The sequence below is a fragment of the Manis javanica genome, chromosome 11, assembly GCF_040802235.1.
Source record: "Manis javanica isolate MJ-LG chromosome 11, MJ_LKY, whole genome shotgun sequence".
Lineage (NCBI taxonomy): Eukaryota > Metazoa > Chordata > Mammalia > Pholidota > Manidae > Manis > Manis javanica.
This window is the reverse complement of record NC_133166.1, coordinates 96,179,872-96,197,815: the sequence shown is the minus strand read 5'-3', so window position 1 is coordinate 96,197,815 and position 17,944 is coordinate 96,179,872. Positions and strand designations below refer to the sequence as shown.

The 17,944-nt window shown below is 34.1% G+C and overlaps 1 protein-coding gene across 12 annotated transcripts in view; it reads left to right on the top strand.

Annotated features, from left to right (window-relative positions):
- RPS6KC1 (ribosomal protein S6 kinase C1) overlaps positions 1–17,944 on the top strand; it is a 388,511-nt gene that overhangs the window by 90,534 nt on the left and 280,033 nt on the right. The window lies entirely within an intron of this gene.

Genomic DNA, 17,944 nt, shown 5'->3' with positions numbered 1-17,944 from the left:
GTCATTTCCTTATAGAAGCAGAGTGATGCGTCCTGCAGCTGGTTACGTGACTTTCTGGACACAGTGTCACAGGGTGGTGGGACCTTCACAGGGTGGTGGGAGAAGTCATTTTCATTGTTCTGTGATCTTTGACTTGAGATTTCCACAATCTCCTGTATTATGAATACTTTTTTATTACAGTATTCCCACTGTCACTATGTGTGTTGTCCTGCGGGCCACAAGCGTCTGTTTCACTCTAACTAAAGTATAAATTTTCAGTCTTCTACTGTGATGTAAAGTTTGCTAGGGGAGCATTCTGGTCTTAAAGATCTACTCATTTTTTCTTCTTTGTCTTAACTCTTCCTTGGGACTCGGAGTTTAAAATGAGGATGAGTTGCAAACAATTGGCTCTGATATTTTTCCCTTTTCTTTTTAGATAACCGTGCTAAGACATTGTTAGTGTTTAATTGACACAGATAAAACATTACTGGGATTTTTTTCTGTCTAAAAGTTATTTGCATTTAACTGTGGAACACTTCATAGTGTTACCACTTGATGGCACCAGAAAAATAAAAATCTTTCCTTCGGAGTGAGAATTATGGATGTGAATCAGCAAATAAGAAAAAACATATCAATTAGTTTTTAATGATTATGGTGGTGACTTTTTTCTCCACTAGAACTTGATACAAAATCTACCAGACCTCTGTCTTAAGAAGTGTTACCATTTAAGCATATTTTTCCTATTTAATATATATGCCCGTCTTTCTTAAAGCACAATATCCGTTCCTGCCCTGGATTGGTTTTTGTTGTTAATGTGTCATCAAATTGACCAAGTTACAATTGACTAGTTGCTTTTAGCCTTTTATTTGTTTATTTATAAGGAGATCGGTATTATTCACACAAACTGGGAATTGCAACCACAGAGTTCTGATTTTTAAAATAAACCTCTGTTCCAGTTCTTACGGTTGTATAGCAGTGTGTCAAATACAATGTCAGAGCAGTGCTTCTGACTTCATGATTCTGTTTAAAAGTACACTGTCACCACCTAACAGGCAATATGAACAGTATTTAAAAAAATTTTCTCCAGTTTTATTGAGATGTAATTGACATATAACATTGTATTGAAGATGTATAACATAATGCTTTGGTGTATGTATATATTGTGAAATGAGTACCACAATTAATTTAGTTAATATCCATCACCTCACTTAGTTTACAAATTTTTTTTTTCTTGTGATGAAACTTTTAAGATCTACTCTCTTAGCAACTGTCAGATATACAATACAGTATTGTTAATTATTGTACGTTACATTCCCAGAACTTGTTAATCTTATACTTTTTGACTATCTTCACTCATTTCACCTACCCCCACTCCCTGCCTCCAGCAGCCACCAGTCTGTTTCCTGTTTGTATGAGTTTGGTTCTTTTTAGATTCCATATATAATTGAGGTCATATGGTATTTGTCTTTTTCTGTCTGACTTATTTTATTAACATAATGCTGTCAAGGTCTATTCATTCTGTTGCAAATGGCAGGATTTCTTTCCTTTTTATGGTTGAATAATATTCCACTTTACACACACACACACACACACACACACACACACACACACACACACACACACACACACACACACACACACACACACTGTCCCTCGCATGCACACCACCCATTTTCTTATTTATCCATCAAGTTATGCTTAGGTTGCTTTGTGCCTTGGCTATTGTAAATGATGCCACAAAGTACGTGGGGGTGCATGTATCTCTTTGAGATAGTGATTTTGTTTCCTTTGGGTATGCTCCTAGAAGTGGAATTGCTGGGTCATATGGTGGTCCTATTTTTAATTTTTTGAGGAGCCTCCATACTGTTTTCCATAGTGACTGCACTAATTTACATTCCTACCCACAGTGTACAAGAGTTCCCTTTCCTTTACATCTTTTTGAAGGTAACCATTCTAACATGTGAGGTAATAATGTCATTGTGGTTTTGATATGCATTTCCCTGGTGATGAGTAATGTTAAGTACATTTTCATATCCCTGTTCAGAATTTGTATGTCTTCTGTGGAAAAGTGTCTATTCAGTTTTTCTGCCTGTTTTTAAATCAGATTTTCTTTTTCTGTTGAGTTTAATGAGTTCTTTATATATTTTGGATATTAACCCCTTATTAGATACATGATTTGCAAATATTTTCTCCCATTTGGTAGGTTGCCTCCTTCATTTTATTAATGGTTTCCTTTGCTGTGCAGAAGCTTCTTAGTTTGATGTAGTTCTACTGGTTTATTTTTGCTTTTGTTCCCTTTGCTTTTGGTGTCAGATCCAAAAAGTCATTGCCAAGACCTGTGTCAAAGAGCTTACCCCCGTATGTTTTCTTCTAGGAATTTATAGTTTCAGGTCTTATGTTCAAGTCTTTAATCCATTTTGAGTTGATTTTTGTGTATGGTATAATGGAAGGGTCCAGTGCCATTTTTTTTGCATGTGGCTGTCCATTTTTCCCAACACTATTTATTGAAGAGAATGTCCTTTCCCTAGTGTATATTCTTGCTTCCTTTGCCAAAAATGAATTGACCATATATATGTGGGCTTATTTCTAGGCTATCTTGTCCATAAATATTGTCCCATTGATCTGTGTGTCTGTTTAATGCCAATAACATACTGTTTTGATTACTAAAGCTTTGTAATATAGTTTGAAAGTAGGAACTATGACTCTTCCAGCTTTGTTCTTATTTCTAAAGATTGCTTTGGCTTTTTGGGGTCTCTTGTGGTTCATGCAAATTTTAGGATTGTCTTTTTCTACTTCTGTGAAAAATGCCTTGTGTTCATCAATATGTTTCATTGGTGATTTGTAGTTTTCAGTACACAGAATTTTTACCTCCTTAGTTAAATTTACTCATAGGTACTTTATTATTTTTTATGAAGTTGTAAAGGGTGTTGTTTTCTTAATTTATCTTTCTGATAGTTCATTGTTAATGTGTAGAAATGCAATTTGTTTTTCTATATTGATTTTGTATATTGCAACTTTACTGAATTCACTTATTCTGATTTTTGGTGGAGTTTTTAGGCTTTCCTATATACGTGGTATCATGTCTTCTGCAATAGAGACAGTTTCACTTCTTCCTTTTTGATTTAGATGCCTTTTATTTCGTTTTCTTGCCTAATTGCTCTGACTAGAACTTCCAACACTATATTGAGTAAAGTAGCAAAAGTGGGCTTCCTTGTCTTATTCCTGGTCTGAGAGGAAAAGGTTTCATCTTGTTATCATTGAGTGTGATGTTGAATAAGATGTATGATATTCTTTAATTTGTGGGAAAACTGGGTGCTCTAGCTTGTGAGCTGACTTGATATTTATGAGCAGATGAGATGTTTCCTTGGGGAAAATTTGTTCTGCTGTGACAAAACTGTCGTTGAAACATCACTATAACCAATAATACCTGTGAGTTACTTCAACTCTTGCTATAAGAATTGTTTCCTGTGACCTTGGTTTGGAATGGCATGCTTTAAAATAAAATAATTAGTTCCAGATTTGTAATAATACAGAAAAATAACCTTTCAAAGCAAAGTAGAAGTGCTTTATATGGGGGTTCTTATGAGTTGCAAATTTTGTTATTCTAAATACTATTTGTCCTAACTAAAGTATTCATTCTAGAGGAGTTTTATCTGGGTTGTTTGTAGATCTGATAAAGATGGTTTGATGTTTTTCTTACTTAACTGATGTTTGCACAGCTGAGACTAGATGCAAAACACAATAGCAGCATTTCTATTTGCCCATCCAGCAGAATAAAAACGTACCCTGATAGTGATAACTTTGAATTCTCCTTTTGAGCCTGGCGCTTTGCTTATTCTCTCAGTCTAGCACTGGCTTTTGAAATTAACGTATCCTCTCCTCAGATTCTAAGCCCTCAGGTCTTTATGGATTTAAGAGAGAAAACCCAAAAGTCAAAACTGAAGGGACCAACTTTAATCTTTAAGAGAATGTTTCAGTACATATCCTTTCATTTCTATCTTATTTATATATTTCTGCAAGTGGCTGATATGATTAATCTGTATCCTCAATGTGGACTTGTTGGAATAATTGTGATAATATAGAGTGGCAAATGGATGGCATAAAGGTATTAATGAAATTTTTAAGTAACAGTGATAATTTATTATCTATTACATGCTTGTCACTACAGGGTTTTTTCTAGCATTATTTTTAACCCACAGAGCAAGCCTATAAACTGAACTATGGGTGGTCATACTGGGCTTTGTGTAAGGTCACCAAAATTTCGAGGGTGCAAACATTTAATGTAATGATTCTAAAAGCTTGGCACCTAGCTAGCAAGAATAATTATTTAAAACAGTAAGCTACCAGATGGTGAGCATTTTTAGTAACACCCATCTGTGGGCTGCATTATGAATTACAGAGTTGATTTGGGAGCTGGTTTTTAGTTCGTTCCAGGTGCCATAATTGCTGGTTAATTGTGTTTGCTTATTGTATTTATAAGGTAGATACTGTAATCCCCATTTTATAGGTGGAGAAAACAAGACTTAAAGTAGCAGTTTGTTCAACAACACAAGCCAGTAGAGTTTCAGCCAGGATTTAAATCTGGGTCTTTCTGAATTCAAATCTTGTCTTCTTTCCACTCTGCCATGATACTTCTCATATATTTCTCCCCTAATAAGATAACTTTTAAAATAGAGAAGCAGTTACTTCTTCTCTAGTATTAAATATCTTTAAACTTTGAGTGTTTATTCTTTTTCCTTCTACCTATTTGTTTGCTCGTTCAACCATCTATCCATATAGCTGACCATTCAATAAGCTTTTATTCCTTGTATGTACCTGGTACTGTGATAGTGAATAAAAAATGTTTTTTTGGTAAAAACGTAAAATAAAATTCAGTGATGGTCTTCAAAATGAGATCTCTTCACTTCTTTTTAAATATCCTGCATTATGACTGTCACAGTGCATAGTTCCTGGATGTTGTTGGTATCTAATTTTTCTTTGACAGCTTTTGGTATTTTTGACCAATGAGACTGTCTGATGTTACTACTTTGCTAAGAGATACCAACAATGTTTTGTAATTTTCATCCTGGTTAATGGTATAATAAGTAATACCAAGCCATTTTTCATAGATTAACCCATCCCCGGGTACATGTATGGTAGATTCTCATGTACATGTATGGTAGATTACATGATTCTCACTGTAATTCAAAAAATTCACAGTGTATTTCAAAACCTGTGGCCTCATGTGCTGAGGTACTGCATCATTCCGGGTCTCATACTGAGTCTTGACTATTCTTTCCCTTCCCACAATGAGGAATAGAATTCCTGGAGAAACCACAGACTCACATATACTTCTGGATTTCATTTGAGTCACATAGACTAGCTCAGAATTGTGGAGTTGGTTCTAGAACATGTTTCCAGGCCCTATAAATATGATTAGTCTCTGTGCTGATAGTGACTTACACTGAAATGAGGTAAGAAGCAGTTTTGGCTACTGATTTATTCCTTTGAGTGAGAGTTGCTCACATAGTAGGAAACCAAATGAATAAACTTGTTTTCCTTAGAGTAGATGAGTATATGACAAAGGTAGTGGTAAGTCTGTGTTTGATAAAGGGAAATAAATCACATAATTTCCTATTGTTGAATTTCAGAAATGAAAATGTATAACTTCAAAATATAATTTATTTTTGTTTATGGTGTTTGTTAACTCTGAAAAATTTATGAAAATATTGTCTAGTCCACTTTATCTTTAAAGGATTGCTTAGTTCAGTGCAAAATGTGGTATAGTAGAAGGCTAGTAAGACCAAAATCAATTATTTTTAATAGGCAATGTTGGATTGCCTTCTTTTGCATCAGCTCCTAGCTTTTTTGATTTATGATCTCCTTGCCATAGAAATTTTAATCTCAAAAAGAATTTTGGTGTTTTTTAATATTGTTTTGATTATTCAGGTCCCCTTACAACTCTATGTAAATTTGAAATCACCTTTTTTTTTAAAAAAATTGAGGAATAATTGACACATTTTATTTATTTTTAGTTCTTTAGAAAATGAGCTTTTTTATTTCTACAAAAAAGGCAGTTGGGATTTTGATAAGGATTGCATTAAATCTGTAAATAAATTTGCAGAGTATTGCCATCTTAACAATATTAAGTCTTCCCAACCATGAACTGAGGATGTGTTTCCATTTCTTTAGATTCTCTTTCGTTTCTTTCAGGAATATTTTGTAGTTTTCAGTGTATGAGTCTTTCACTTCCTTGGTCAAATCTATTCCTAGATATTTGTCCATTGAAATGCTATTGTAAATGGAATTATTTCATTAACTTCTTTTCAGATTGTTCGTTTGTGGTGTATAAAAACACATGTGATTTCTGAAAGTTTATCTTATATCTGGCAACTTGCTGAATTCCTTAATTAGCTCTAGTAGTTTTTGTTTTTGTGTGTGGATTCTTTAGCGTTTCTATATGTAGAATTATGTTGTCTGTGAATAGACAATTCTACTTATTCTCTTCAATGTGGATGTCTATTTCTTTTTCATGCCTGATGCTCTGGATAGAACTTCCGGTACAATGTTAAGTAACACAGAGAAAGTTGGTGCTCCTGTCTTATTCTGGATCTTAGTGGGAGAGCTTTCATTTTTTTTTTTTTTTTTTTTACCACTGAGTATGATACTGGTTTTTCATAGATGTCCTTTATCATGTTAAAGAAGTCCCCTTCTATTCCTAGTTTTCTGGATGGTTTTTTCATGAAAGAACATTGGATTCTGTGAGATACCTTTTTTGCATCAATTGAGATGATCATGTGCGTGTGTTTTTCCCTTTATTCTGTTTATGTGGTGTATTACATTGATTTTCTTATGTTGAACCACTCTTGTGTTTCTGGGTTAAACCCACTTGCCACAGAGATTTTAATTTCACATTTAAATTTACTTGTACATTTTAGCATCTCGTTTGTTTCCATCATTGCAATACAATTGGAAAAGAAGGGGCTGTTCATTAAAGTATGAAACTACTTGTCCATGTTAATATAGAAGTTGGTATCTTACTTTTCAAAGAAGAGCAGTATTAAGTCCCCAATGTTTCATTTATGAAAAATACCACTGCCTTTTCTGTTTTAGAAAAAAACATGTGCATTTCACTGTAATTCATTAAATTTCCTTAGTTGAACATTTTGACGCCTTAACTATTTTGAAATTGGCTGGAAGAAAGCATTTTAAAACCGTAAAACTCAGAATAAAAAAAAAAAGATTTGAAACCATCCGAATATGAACATATTCTGTTTTCCCATGTCCCTCAGAACTGTTTTGTTTTTATTTTTATTTTTCTTTCTTGAGTTGTAGGAAGTTTCTGCAACAGGAAAAGGAGGTTACTAATGCAATGAACTCAGAAGGAATTATATCATGGGTTCAGGTAGTATAAACTGAATGTTTCCATCCAAAATTCGTGTTGAAACCTAATACGTGGTGTGATGGTATTTGGAGGAGGTGCCTTTGTGAGATGATCAGGTCATGAGGGCAGAACCCTCATAAATGCGATTAGTGCCCGTTAGAGGCCTCAGCAAGCACCTTTGCTCTTGCTATGTGAGAATTTAGCAAGGAGGTGGCCCTCTGTGAACCAGGAAGCGGGCTCTCACCAGAAACCAGATCTGCCTGAGTCCTGATCTTGGACTTCCTAACCTTCAGAACTGTGAGAAATAAATTTCTGTTGTTTATAAGCTGTATTCTGTTCTTACAGCCTGAATGGACTAAGAGAAGACTTTAGGTTTTCTGTTTTTGATGTTCACAAATGGAAAGAGAGTTGCCTTTTAAATTACCCGATAGTTAGATGAATCCTTTCTGGCTTTGTGTTAGGCTGGACTCTTTCAGTTACAGGTAACAAAAACCTGACCAACTCAAAGAGGCTCACATAGAAAAGAGTGTTTCAGTACACATAAATGAGTCGTTACATATGCTGGATTGAGGTGTTCGAGAAGTGTCACCTGTTCTCTTTCTATTTGTCTTTTTCTGTCTTTACAAGGCCTATACTTTCAATACCCTTTTATCTTCATGGTGTGAAAGATAACTCCCCAGCAGCTCTATGTTTACAAAAGCCTTTTCCTCAGGATCCCAGAGAAAGAGTGTGTTTACCCCTAGCAGCAGTAAAAGTGTGGATCAAATGCTTCCAACTACTAGCTCGGGAGTAACTAATGAGGCACAGGTTATTTGCTCATTCCTGGGAAGGGGGACAGAGCTATCCCTGATGGAACCATATGAACCAGACAGGATATCTGTAGAACATGAGAGGAGTGGATGAAAATTAGGAAGGGTTGTTGAGCAGAAACAAACAAAATAAACTGAAATGTCATCCTCAACTTAACCTTTTCTAACTCCACTGTGACACTTAATAGGCTTTCTCCCTTGTCTGTTAAATAAATGTTTTCTCATATGTTTCTAAGACTATAATTCTGTACAGAATAAGCATCACACCATTTTTTTTTAAACTTTCAGTTGAATTGAATATACAGAAAAGTACATTTCATAAGTATATAGCTCGATGCACTTTCACATGTGGAGTCACTCCCATGTAACTGGCATCCAGATCAAGAAGCAGGACTTGATCAGTGCATTAGGAGCTTCCTTTTGCTCCTTTCTCGTTACCACCTCTCCAACGGCAATTACTATCCTGCTTCCTGACAGCATCGATTGCATGAGGTCTTCCTTTTTCTGTTCTAATTCCTTGCAAGGACAAGGTTCTAGTTTCTGTCCTTTTCTGTCCACTTACCCCTCTTCTGTTCAATTTCTTTTATGGATGATGATGTAGGGAGGGGTTGGTGTCTCGTTTCTCTTTTGTTTCTGGAGGATCCTTACCTTACTCCTCTTATGTCTGTCTTTCTCTTCACCCCCTCACTGCCACATCTTCAAGATGGGACATCCTTTTCTGTATATCTGATTCTTTCCCAGAAGAAAAGCTTTACCAAAGCTCTCAATTTTGCCACTCACTTTCAAGTCCTTTTTTCATAGCCAATGCTTTGAACTACTAAGTTGAAACCTGTGTTTTGTATTTTGGCATTTAATTAGATTCTTTCTGTGGCTTTTTTTTTTGCCCCTTGTGTTTTGATTTAAGTTCTACGTGCTCCTCTATCCTTTTTTAAGGAATCTGTTAGGCTTTTCCTCCCCTGGTCCCACATTCACAGGCTTGCAGTAGTGGGGCCCAGGGAACTTTGTTGTAATTTGTTTTTTTCTCTATTTACAGGTAATCCAAAGGTCATGGTATTGTTTCATAGTAATGCTGAAAGTGTGGGTCATATGTAGTTTTATTTGCTCTTGATTTTTTGTTTGTTTGAGAGGTTATATGAGGAGATTTTAAATTGGGTAACATTAGCTTCCTAGACTTGAGATTCCACACCGATTTTTTTTAATGTTGAATAACCTTTGTATTCCTGAAATAAACTTACTTTATCATTTTTTAATATATCACTGAACTTAGTTGCAAGTATTCAAGATTTATGTATTTTTGTTTCATATTTATTATCAATATCTATACCTATATACATATGTATACACACACAAATATCTCTCTCTATATATTTACTGAACTTAAAAGTAAATTTAAGTTAAATTAATCTTAAATTAATCCTAAATTGAAAGTAAGAAGTATTGAAAGATTTGACCCTTATGTAGTTGAGAATACTATCTATCCTAAAAGGTAGTCTTGAAAACCTCAATCATGGGGCATTGGGTAGAATAAGACTATCGTAAGTTTTGTCCCTGTGGAGTGTTAGCTTTAGGCTCACCCTAGCAAATCTTAAAAGCTAGGCCCAAAAGGATAAAACTGCTTCCAAGAAACTACAGTATCCCAGAACAAAGCTAAATAGTATTTGTAGAAATTGGAAAAATAGCCACCACTTAATAAGGTAAAATTCAAAATGGCTGACATCTAATCAAGTTACCATTCATTCAGAAAAGCAGGAAAAGTAAGACATATCAGTGAGGAAAATAATGAATCAATCAAAACCCACTAAAAAATGACACAGATGCTAAAATCACCTGACAAAAAGACTTCAAAACTTATTATAGCTGTACTTATTATGTTCAGAAAGTTAAGTAGAGAAATATTACAGAAGACCACAATTGAACTTACAGAGATGAAAGCTATAGTATCAGCAATGAAAAGTGAAGGAATGGGATTAGTGGCTCATTAGATATTGCAGAAGAAAGGATTAATGAGCTGGAGCATACAGCAATGGAAACTATTCAAAATGAAATGGTTAGATGCAAAAACTGATATAGTACCAGTAAGCTAAGAACAGCTGATAAGTGAAATTGGAGCCCCTGAAAAGGGAGGGTGAGAGAGAGATGGAAAATTATTAGAATAAATAAGGCCTGAAAGCTTTCCAAATTTTATGAAAACATTCTATAGGTCCAAGAATCACAAGAAACCCCAAGCATAAGAAACATGAAAATACACCCAGGAGCACTATAACCAAATTGCTCAAACCAGCTATACTATCTTAAAAGCAGGAAGAAAAAAAAAGACATGAACAGAAGACCACAGATGAGAATGACATCTGATTTCCTCTCAGCAACAATGTATTCAAGAAGACAATTGATTAACATCTTTAATATACAGAAAGGGGAAAAAAAAAGCCTGTCAACTGAGAATTCTATACCCAATGAAAATATATTTGAAAAATGAAGGCAAAGTAAAGGAATGGGAGTGATGGATATATTGTTTCAATTGTAGTGTCTTCTTTCTCTTTTTTTTTTTGGTTGGTCTAACTGGATTTTAATTTTACTGATCTTTTCAAAGAACCAACTTTTGACAATATGTTCTCTCTATATTTTTACTATTTTCTATTTAATTGGTTTCTGCTCATTTTCTTACTTTTTTTTGGTGTAGTTCTTCATTTTTTTGAGATTTCATCTTAAGAGGTGGAAGCTTACATTGATTTGAAGTCTTCTTTTCAATATAGGTGTTTAAAGCTATAAAGTCCTTCTAAGCATTGCTTTCACTGCATCCCATAAATTTTGATACTTTGTTTACATTTTCATTCATCTTGAAATAGCAAGGTTTTGCTTTTTTATGGTTAATAGTCCATTCTGTATATATACCACATCTTTAACCATTCATCTGTTAATGGACATGTAGGTTGCCTCCATATCTTGGCTATTATAAACAATGCTGCAATAAACATATAACTTTTCAAATTAAAGTTTTTTTCCCTTTGGGTAAATACCCAGAAGTGGATTTACTAGATGGTATGATATTTCTATTTTTGTTTTATTGAGGAACTGCATACTGTTTTCCACAGTGGCTGCACAGTTTATATTCCCATCAACATTCCTTTTTCTCCACATCTTCACCCACACTTCTTGTCTTTTGGATAGTAACCATTCTGACTGGTCTGAGGTAATAATCTCATTGTGGTTTTGATTTGTATTTTTTCAATGATTAGTGATTTGAGCATCTTTTTATATGTCTGTTGGCCATCTGTATGTTGTCTTTGGAAAAATGTTCAGTTCCTCTGCCCATTTTTAATAGGATTATTTGTTTTTTTAGTGTTGAGTTTTATGAGTTCTTTGTATCTTTTGGGTATCAACCCCTTAACAGATATATCATTTGCAAATATATTCTCCCATTCAGTAGGTTGCCTTTTTGTTTTGTTAATGGTTTCCTTTACTGTGCAGGAGCTTTTTAGTTTGATGTAGCCCTGCTTACTTATTTTTGCTCGTTTCCCTTGCCTGAGGAAATGGATCCAGAAAAAGACTGCTAAGGCTAATGTCTCAGAGTTTACTGCTTTTGTTTTTTTCTAGGAGTTTTTTGGTATCAGGTCATACATTTAGGTGTTTGATCCATTTCAAGTGTATTTTTATATAGTATAAAAAAGTGGTCCAGTTTCATTCTTTTGCATGTAGCTGTTCAGTTTTCCCAACATCATTTATTGAAGAGATATCTTTTCCCCATTGTATATTCTTGCTTCCTTTGTTGTAGATTAACTATATATACATGGGTTTATTTCTGGGCTCCCCAACTCTGTTCCATTGATCTATGTGTCTGTTTTTTCTGTTTTTGTGCCAATACCATACCTTTTTGATTATTATAGCTTGTAGTATAGCTTGAAACCAGGGATCATAATACTTTCAGCTTTGTTCTTTCTCAAGATTGCTTTGGATGTTTTGGGTCTGTGTACAAATTTTAGAATTATTTGATCTAGTTCTATAAAGAAGTGCTTTTGGTATTTTGATAGGGATTGCATTGACTCTATAGATTGCTTTGGGTAGTATGGACATTTTAACAATATTAATTTTTCTAATCCATAATTGTATATCTTTCCATTTAGTTGTCTTCAATTTCTTTTATCAGTGTCATATGGTTTTCAGAATTTCTTTCTCCTTAGTTAAATTTATTCCTAAGTATTCTTTTTGGGGCAATTGTAAATGGGATTGTTTTCTTAATTTTGTTTTTCTTCTAGTTCATTTTTGGTATATAGAAACACAACAAATTTCTGTATATTGATTTTGTATCTTGCAACTTTACTGAATTCATTTAGTAATAGTTTTTGGTGGAGTCTTTAGGGTGTTCTATATATAGTATTGTCATCTGCAAGTAGTGAAAATTAATATGGATGCCTTTTGTTTATTTTTCTTGTCTGATTGCTGTGACTGGGACTTCCAGTACTATGTTGAATAAGAATTTTGAGAGTTGGCATCCCTGACTCGTTCCTGATGTTAGAGAAAAATTTTTCTGTTTTTCACCAGTAAGAATGATGTTAGCCACTTTTAGTGGGTTTATTATGTATGGCCTTTATTATGTTGAGGTATGTTTCCTTTATACCTACTTTGTTGAGAGTTCTTATCATGAATGGGTGTTGCATTTTGTCAAATGCTCTTTCTGTATTTATTGAGACAGTCACGTGGCTTTTAGCCTTTTTGTTAATGTGTTGCATTACATTGATTGATTTGTAGATGTTGAACCATCCTTGCATCTCTGGAATAAATCCCAATTGGTCATGATGAATGATCCTTTTAATGTATTTTTATTTATTAATTTTTTTATTAAGGTATCATTGATAAATACTCTTATGAAGGTTTCACAAGAAAAACAATGTGGTTATTCTTTTAATGTATTTTTAAATTCAGTTTGCTAGTATTTTGTTGAGGATTTTTGTATCTATATTCATTTGAGATATTTGGTTGTAATTTTTTTTTTTCTTCTGTAATGCTTTGTCTAGTTTTGGTTTCAGGGTAATGCTGGCCTTGTAGAATGAGTTTGAAAGCATTCTTTCCTCTTCTATATTTTGTAATAGTTTGAGAAGGATAGGTATTAGATCTAAAGTGTTTGGTAGAATTTGTGAAGTCTTCCTGTCCTTGCCTTTTGTTTGTTTGAAGGGTTTTTTAAATTACTGATTCAATTGTATTACTAGTAAGTAGTCTATTCAGATTTTCTGTTTCTTCCTGATTCAGTCATGGAAGATTGTATGTTTCTAGAAATTTATCCATTTCTTCTAGGTTGTCCAGTTGGTTTGTAGTAGTCTGTTATAATCCTTTGTATTTCTGAGGTTTCAGTTGTAACTTCTGCACTTTCATTTCTAATTTTGTGTCCTCTCTTTTATTTTCTTGGTGAAAATGGCTAATGGCTTATCAAGTTTGCTTATCTTTTCAAAGAACCAGTTATTAGTTTCATTGATCTTTCATGTTGTTTTCTGAGTTGCTATTGAATTTATTTCTTCATTGATCTTTATTATATCTCTCCTTCTACTGACTAGGGACTTTGATCTTGTCTTTCTAGTTCCTTTAATTTTAAGGTTAGGTTTGTGATTTGGGATTGTTCTTGTTTCTTGAGGTAGGCCTATATCATTAATAAGCTTCCTTCTGAGAACTGCTTTTGCTGTGTCCCAGAGGTTTTGAACCATTGTGTTTCTGTTTTCATGTATTTTTTTGATTTCCTCTTTGGTTTGTTCATTAACCCCATTGTTTGTTTAATTGCATGTTGTTTGGCCTTAACATGTTTATGCTTTTTTTCCAATTCTTTTTCTTGTGATTGATATCTAGTTTCATAGCTTTGTGATTAGAAAAGATGATTGGTACAAAATCAGTCTTCTTAAGTTTATTGAGATTTGTGGCCTTACTTGTGATCTATCCTGGACATGTTCCATGTGCATTAGGAAAGAATGTGTGTTCTTCTGAGTTTGGATGGAATGGTCTCTATATATCTGTTAAAAACATCTGGTCTAATGTGTCATTCAGTGTTACTCTTTCCTCATTGATTTTCAGTTTGGATGATCTAGCCATTGATATAAGTAGGGTATTAAAGTCTACTGTTGTACTACTGGTAATTTTTCCCTTTATGTCTTGTAACATTTGCTTTATATATTTAGGTGCTCCTATGTTGGGTGCATAGATATTTACAACTGTTATATCTTCTTATTGGATTGTTACCTTTATCATTCTCTAATGCCCTTCTTTGTCTCTTGTTACATTGTTTGGAAGTCCATTTTATCTGATATAAATATTAACTATTAAATTTTTTTTCACTTTCATTTGCATGGAATATCTTTTTCATCCCTTTACTTTTGTGTCTTCATCTGAAGTGAATCCCTTATAGGTAGCATAGAGATTTTTTTTTTTTCCATCCATTCAGCTATCCTGTCTTTTCTTGGAGCATTTAGTCCATTTACATTTAAGGTAATTATTGATAGGTAGGCACCTAACAGCCATTTTGTTAATTGTTGTATTTGTAGTTCTTCCCTGGTCCTCTCTTTTCTTCCCTTTGATTTGATTTCTTTCCTTAGTGTTATGCTTGAATTCTTTTCTCTTTATTTTTTGTTATCTATTACTTGTTACTGGTTTGTGGTTACCATGAGTTCTATATAACAGTATATATATATATATATATATGTATATTAGATTGGTGGTGCTTAGGTTTGCACACATTCTAAAAGCACTACTCTCTTTTTTATTACCCCCTCTACATTTTATATTTATGATGTCGTAATTTACATTGTACTACTTTGTGTATCCTTGGCTTTTTGTTGTGTAAAATGATTGATTTTTATCACTTTTGTTTCTACATTTACATTAGTTTTATATGTGATTGATCTACTACCTTTACTGTGTTTGTTCTTACCACTGAAGAATTTTTCTTTTCTAATTTTCTTCTTTCTAGTTATGATCTTTCCTTTTCCACCTGAAAGAAGTCTCTTTAACATTTTTTGTAAGGCTGACTTAGTGGTATTGAACTCCTTTATCTATCCTTTAATTCTAAATAACCTTGCTGGGTAGAATGTTCTTGGTTGTAGGTTTTTTTCCATTCAGTTTTTGAATAAATCATGCCACTCCCTTCTGCCTGTAAAGTTTTTGCTAAAAAATTAGCTGTTAGTCTTATGCCATTTGCCTTGCTGTAACTGTCTGCTTTTCTATTGCTGCTTTTAAAATTCTCCCTTTATCTTTAATCTCTGCCTTTTTAATTACTATGTGTCACGGTCTGAATCTTGGGTTTATCTTATTTGGGACTCTCTTTGCTTTCTGGGCCTGTATGTCTATTTGTCTTTCTTTCTTCAGATAGGTTTCCTATCTCTTTCTGTTTCTCTTTTTTTGGGACCTCCATTATGCAAATGTGCTTTGTTTGAAGTTGTTGCAGAGATCTCTTGGCATCTTCTTGTTTAAAAAAATTATTTATTCTTTCTGTTGATCAGCTTGGTTGCTTTCCACTTTCCTGTCTTCCAGATCGCTGATCCATTCTTCTGCATCCTCTAACCTGCTGTGGATTCCTTGTAGTGTATTTTTAATTTTATTGCATGCTTCAGCTCTGACCAGTTCATTTTTATATTTTCTCTCTGTTGAAGTCCTCCTGCAGTCTGTTGAGCATCTTTATGACCATTACTTTGAATTCTATATCAGGTAGATGGCTTATCTTGGCTTCATTTTGCAAATTTTCTGGCATTTTGTCTTATTTTTCTGTTTGGAACATATTCCTGTGCCTCCTTATTTTTTCTGCTATATATTAGGTCATTTGTGTCTTCTGGTCCTGAAAGCAGTGGCCTTATAAAGTAGGTGTCCTTTGATGCCCAGAAGTGCACTATTCCCTAGCCACTAGAATCAGGTGCTCCAGGGTGTCCCCTGTGTGGGCTGCATGCACTCTCCTGTGGTGGCTGAGCCATTACTGCTGTGAGCGGGCTGGTGGGTGAGGCCAGCCCTCTGCCTGGCTGTCAGCAGTGGCCAAGGGGACTGTTGTGGTTGCACCGGCTTGCAAGGCTTTTTCAGGTGTCCAAAAAGCTGGGCCTTGGCATTCCTTTTGTGCTCACCCCACACAATATACCCAGCTTGGCAGTTGCACCACCAAAACGACCACCACCCTGTGGAAAGGAGGAGCTAGCCACCCTCACCATCATGCTAGCAGTAGTCTTGGAGGCCATTGCTGACATCCTGGCTGAGGGCTTGCCTTGCCCACCAGTGCACTGGCAAAGGCTGTGCCTTCAGAAATGCCCATCTGAGGATGATTATTGCTCTGCAGTCTTAGTTATTATATGTTAATAATAATAATTGTAATCATCTTTCATTAGTTAGAACTCAAGTAGGATGAATTGAATGTGAAACAATGTATTTTGGGCAGAATTTGGTTCTTCATTTGTTGGTCTTAAGTCAAAGATATGTGTGTTTGTGGGACTAGATGGAGTGGATATTATACATTGAAAACAGTCATGAGCCTCATCAACTTCTGATATTCAGGGGGTTTAGCATACTGCAGCTGATTGGGATAAAGTGCTTTATTTATCCCAATAAAGTAACCACAAGGTTACAACTGAAAGAAGAAAATGTGAAAGAATCATTTGCTGGCATATGTTTCTTGAATTGTTGGCTATTTTTGTGTCAACTTTTATGTTGAGAGTTTCATCTTTTAATGGCAAAAATGTTTTCTGGAAATTTTAGCTTGGAAAAGAATACCACTTTCCTGCTTCTGCAAAAAGCTAGGTAAAGCATTGATGTGGGATAAAGTAGCAGTGGAGTTTTTATATTCAGATTGTATGAACAGTAAACAGAGCATCTAAAATAACCACTTGCACATTGCAACAAACACATCATCATTTGCTTAAAAAAGAGTTATAATTACAGTTGACGAAGCATGGACACCATAAAAAATGCATTAGTTTGGCTTGACACATTAATTACCTGTTTTTGCAGATGTTTTTATGTATTGTTGTGTGAACAGTTTACAAAATAATTACAGGAAAGTCATATGGAAAATAAACTAAGTGGGTGGTTTCTCATCTAAATATTTTCATTCATGTGAATCTCTGTGAGGCACAGCTGCTCTATAGCAAAAGCAGAGAGATGAGGATTCTCGAAGGGTTTTTATTAGAAGGTGTCTGTCATTAGAATCACCATATTTTTATAGATTTAGTAACGTAGTTTAAAAACACTAAAATGAGAGTTTATTTAATTCCTGTGTTACTGGAAAAAACTTTGATTTTGATCAGAAGACATGTAGATATCTGTATTTTAAAGTAAACAAAACCCTAAATGGAAAGTAACTGCTCTTTTAGCATTAGCACATTATTAGGCACTTTGAGAGAAAGTTAGTCATCATTTTATAATTACTTGAGTTACATAGGTTTTATAACTTAACAGTTTAAATTATATCTTAATAATTAAACATTGAGTCTTGAATAAATTGCATAGTTCAGCTTATCTATTCTCTTTTAGCAAGTATTGAAAATGTTAATCTGCTTTTTCTCAGCTTACTGTGTTACCATTAATAATCTCAGTGTGTTTCATTTGAAAAATAACTAGGTCATTGTACAAGCATATCATACTTTTGCAAACTGTTAAGAAGCACATTTTCCAAAATTGCAATTGTCAAACAATAAAAAGAGTTCATAGACTTCATTTTATTTTACACAGATTACTTAGAATATCTGTGCTGTATTTCCCTCATGGATACTGTTACAGCAGTTTTTCATAAAATTAAATCAAAATGTAGATTTTTAGTATAACCATGCCACTATTATGGCAT